Below are 4,735 nucleotides of genomic sequence, written 5' to 3'. Positions count from 1 at the left end.
TCTCTCTCTCCTCTCTCTCCCCCTTTCACCCGTCTCTCTCCATACCTCCCTCCTTCCCTCCTCTCACCTCCACTCTCCTCTCCCTGCCCTCCCTCCCTCCTCCATCCACCCCCTCCCTCCCTCTCCCTCCCTCCCCTCTCCCTCCCTCCTCTCCTCGTCCCTCCCCTCTCCCTCCCTCCCTCCCCTCCCCTCCCTCCCTCCTCCCTCCCTCCCTCCCTCCCTTCCCTCCATCTCCCTCCCTCCCTTCCTCTCCCTCCCACCCTCCCCTCCGCTCCCTCCCTCCCTCCCTCTTCCTCCCACCCTCTCCCTCCATTTAGGGGGGGGGGGGGGGGGGGGGGGTGGGGGGGGGGGGGGGGGGGGGGGGGGGGGGGACCCTCTCCACCCTCCCTCCCTCGCCTCCCTCCCACCCCTCCCTCTCCCTCCCGTCCCTCTCCCTCTCCCTCCCCTCCCCTCTCCCTCCCTCCCTCCCTCTCCCCCTCCCTCCCTCACCTCCCTCTCCACTTTCCCCCCCTCCGCCTCTTCCCCTCCCTCACCTCCCTCCCTTCGCCCTTCCCCTTCTCCTCCCCCTGCCTCCCTCGCCCCCTCCCTCCTCTCACGCCTCCTCCCACCTCCTCTCTCCTCCCTCTCCCTGCCTCTACCTGCCTCCTCCCTCCCTCATCACTCCTCCTCTTCCTCCCCTGCCTCCCTCCCCCTCCCTCCCTCCCCCCCCTCCTCCCTCCCTCCCTCTCTTCGCCCTCTCGCCTGGCCTCCCTCTCCTCCTCCCTCCCTCCCTCTCTCCTCCCTCCCTCCCCCTCCCTCCCTCCCTCTCCGTCCTCCTCTGCCTCTATCCCTCCTTCTCCCTCCCTCCCTCCCTCTCCGTCCTCCTCTGCCTCTATCCCTCCTTCTCCCTCCCTCCCTCCCTCCCTCCCTGCCTCCTCTCCCTTCCTCGTCTCCCTTCCTCGTCCCTCTCCCTTCTCCCTCCCTCCCTCTCCTATCCCTCCCTCCCCTCCCTCTCCCTCCGTCACTCCCTCCTCTCCCTGCCTCCCCTCCCTCTCCTCCCCTCACTCCCTCCATCCCTCCCTCCCTCCCTGCCTCCCTCTTCACTCCCCCTCCCTCCCTCCCTCTCCCTGCCTCCCTCTCCCTGCCTCCCTCCCTCCCTCTCCCTGCCTCCCTCCCTCTCCCTGCCTCCCTCCCTCTCCCTCCCCCTCCCACTCCCTCTCTGCATGCACATATCCGCATGACGCATTCGTGTACAGGCGGGCATAACATACATGGTGTAACGACTAACCTAACCTAAACCGGTAGCTGTCTTCATTATGCATAACCGCATTTCCTTCTTCTAAGCACATTCTAGATTGGCATATCTTTCCTAACAAGATATTTCTAGATTAAGTCTTCTTCTTTTTTTTTCTCTCTCTCTTCTTCTTCTTCTCTTGTCTTCTTTTTTCTCTCTCTCTTTTCTTCTTCTCTTGTCCTTTTTTTTCTCTCTCTCTTTTCTTCTTCTCTTGTCTTCTTTTTCTCTCTCTCTTTTCTTCTCTTAAGTAAATAACATATGAATGTGTAGTGTACGGTATCTGTTGTTGATCTGCATTCGTTTGTCTTACGTAAGAGTCACGTGGTCGGTGGTTTCCCCTTATCTGGGGCGGGGGGGGGGGGGGGCGTGGTACCCGATAATGACAGGTACCACATACTATGTACTTGATAATGATAGATATACAACCTGTATCCCTGGGTTGGTTGGTAATGTTCGAAGAAAGTGCATCCATTTTCACCTATCTCTCTTCTCTTCTCTCTCTTCTCTCTCTTCTCTCTCCTCAACCTTTTCTGTTTCTATCCCAACCTCACCTTATTCCCTCCTTCTTAACGCTTTGGCGGCCTTTCCCAATCTCGTTTTTCCCCTTCCTCTCCAACTTCAAGTTGTAACGTCCTTCTCAACTTCTCACCCTTCGCCCCAACCCCTTCCCCTCCCCTCCCCTCCCAAACCTCACCAACCTTATTTCGTCCATAGCCTCTCCAAGCTCACTCATCGCCCCCCTCCCCTTTCCCGAACCTCTTCAACCTCATTTCTTAACCCCCCCACCCACTCATCCATAGCCTATCCAACTTCCCCCATCCCCCCTCCCCGTTCCCTCCCTCCCTAACCACACCAACCTCACTCACCAACCCCTTCCCACTCGTCCATAGCCTCTCCAACCTCCCCCATCCCCCCCTCCTCCTCCCCCTTCCCTAACCTCTTCAACCTCATTTCTCACCCCCCCACCCATTCATCCATAGCCTATCCAACTTCCCCCACCCCCCCTCCCCGTTCCCTCCCTCCCTAACCACACCAACCTCACTCACCAACCCCTTCCCACTCGTCCATAGCCTCTCCAACCTCCCCCATCCCCCCCTCCTCCTCCCCCTTCCCTAACCTCTTCAACCTCATTTCTCACCCCCCCCACACACTCATCCATAACCTCACCAACCTCCCCCATCCCCCCCTTCTCCCTCACCCCCCCCTCCCCTCCCCGAACCTCACCAACCTCACTCACCAACCCCTTCCCACTCCTTCTCTCGAAATCTCTCTTCCCTCTTGTTTATAATTTCTTCTCGATCTCTCGTATCTCTAAGCCTCCGTTTGTGTAAAGCACTTGGGAGGGGATGATGGTTAGGCTGCATTCACTCTTTTCTTGGAATTATGCAAGGTTGCACTGAGTCATGCATTGCAACAGGAGGGGAAATACTTCACAACATCAGTGCCATGGTATTTCCATATCGCTTAGATGATTGCTGTTGTTGTTGTTTTTTTCTGTTGGTGTTGTTTTATACATTTTTGTTTGCGCAGATGACTATATTTTTTTGTTATACTTAGTAGTATTTTTTTGTGATTTTGAAAGTTTTCTTGGTGTTATCTTATCGTTTTTGAGGTCATTTTATCACTTACTTCAACGATGATTTTTTTTTTAAATTCTTATTTACGTATTTGTGGGAATAAGGGAAAGTTGTGGTAATGATTTATTGTTTTCGAAATGAAATGTAAAACATACTTAAAGCATAATTAGAACTACCCATGAATATCTTTCTGACATTTGCATACACAAAGACTTTTCCACAGACATAAATGTGTTCACATTTCCACAGCTTGCAATATGTATATATATATATATATATATATATTAAACACTGCAATATATATATATATATATATATATATATATATATATATATAATATATATATATTTTTTTTTCCCACCTATTTTTTTTTTTTTTTCCTGCTTTTTTTTTCTTGTTTTTTTTTTTTTTCCTTTTTATTTTTTTTTTTTTTTTTCTTTTCTTTATTTTCTCTATTTTTATTTTTTTCTTTTTTTATTTTTTTTTTCTTTTCTTTCTTTTTCTTTTTTCTTTTTTTTCTTTCCTTTTTTTTCTTTCCTTTTTTTCTTTCTTTCTTTGCATCTTTCCTTTTTTTCTTTGTTTCTTTCTTTCCTTTTTCTTTTTTTCCGTCGTGTTCAAAGAAAAAACTCCCTCTTCTGGATATCACTTCAACCAACTTTATTCCATCTCCGATTTTTTTCTGAGATTTAGCAAAGCATTTTTTTTTTTTTTTTTTTTTTATCTTAGCGTCTCTTTGAATGCAAGCAGGACATATTCCCAGAAGTATCTTATTTTTCCGATCTGACACGTGTTTTCTTACTCTGACATAACGGTTTTGAAATCTAGGATGAGGGGACTCACGGCTTTTTACCGTCTTACTTACTCGCTTGATTACTTATTTGCTTGCTTGCTTACTTACTTATTTGCTTATTTACTTGTTTGCTTACTTACTCATTTCTTCTTACTTGTAGGTCATACTTACTTACTTACTTACTTACTTCTTAATTGGAGGTGACTACTTCTTACCGTATTACTTACTTACTAATTTACTTCTTACTTCTACCCGTCTTATTTACTTGCTTACTTACTTACTCACTTACTTATTACTTGGAGGTGATTACATCTTACCGTGTTACTTACTTACTTCTTACTTACTGATAACTACTTCTTACAGTCTTTCAATCATCCTTCTGATATAATTAAGCTTGTATGTTGATAGTGATAATGATAATCATAAAGATGCTAATAAGAAAATAGTGTTAACGAAGACAATTATGATAACAATAACATTAATGATAGTAACAATATCAATAATGGTGATAATGATCATAGTAATGATAATGACGATAATTTAAAAAATCAAGATATAGTGATGATAATTATAACAGTGATAATAGGTGTGATCATGATACTAATGTTGATGAAAATAACTATGATGATGATAATGATTATTATGAAAATAGTATTGATAATAATGATAATTATTATAACACAAACAGTGATAATAGTTATGATAATATTATCATCATCATTTTACTTGTAAACATCATAATGATGATAACAATATCAAATGTAATGATAATGGTAATAACAATGATACTTATATCAATGATAATAAGAATAGTGATAATGATGACAACACAAAAAATAATAATGATATTGATGATGGTAATGAGGATGGTGATTAAACCACTACTACTAACAGTAATGACAATGATGATAATGACTATAATAATAGAATGATAACAAGATAAGGATAATCATGACTATCATCATTATCATTAGTGTCATAGTTATAATCATTATTAACATAAAATTAATGATAATGATGAAAATAATAGCTTCTATGATGATTATGATAGCAATGATGTTAAAGAATATAATGATGATATTAATTTATTCATA

This window comes from Penaeus japonicus, unplaced genomic scaffold (assembly GCF_977035675.1).
Source record: "Penaeus japonicus unplaced genomic scaffold, GWHDUDI00000001_assembly GWHDUDI00000018, whole genome shotgun sequence".
NCBI classification, from domain to species: Eukaryota; Metazoa; Arthropoda; class Malacostraca; order Decapoda; family Penaeidae; genus Penaeus; species Penaeus japonicus.
Note: the sequence above shows the minus strand (reverse complement) of the source record.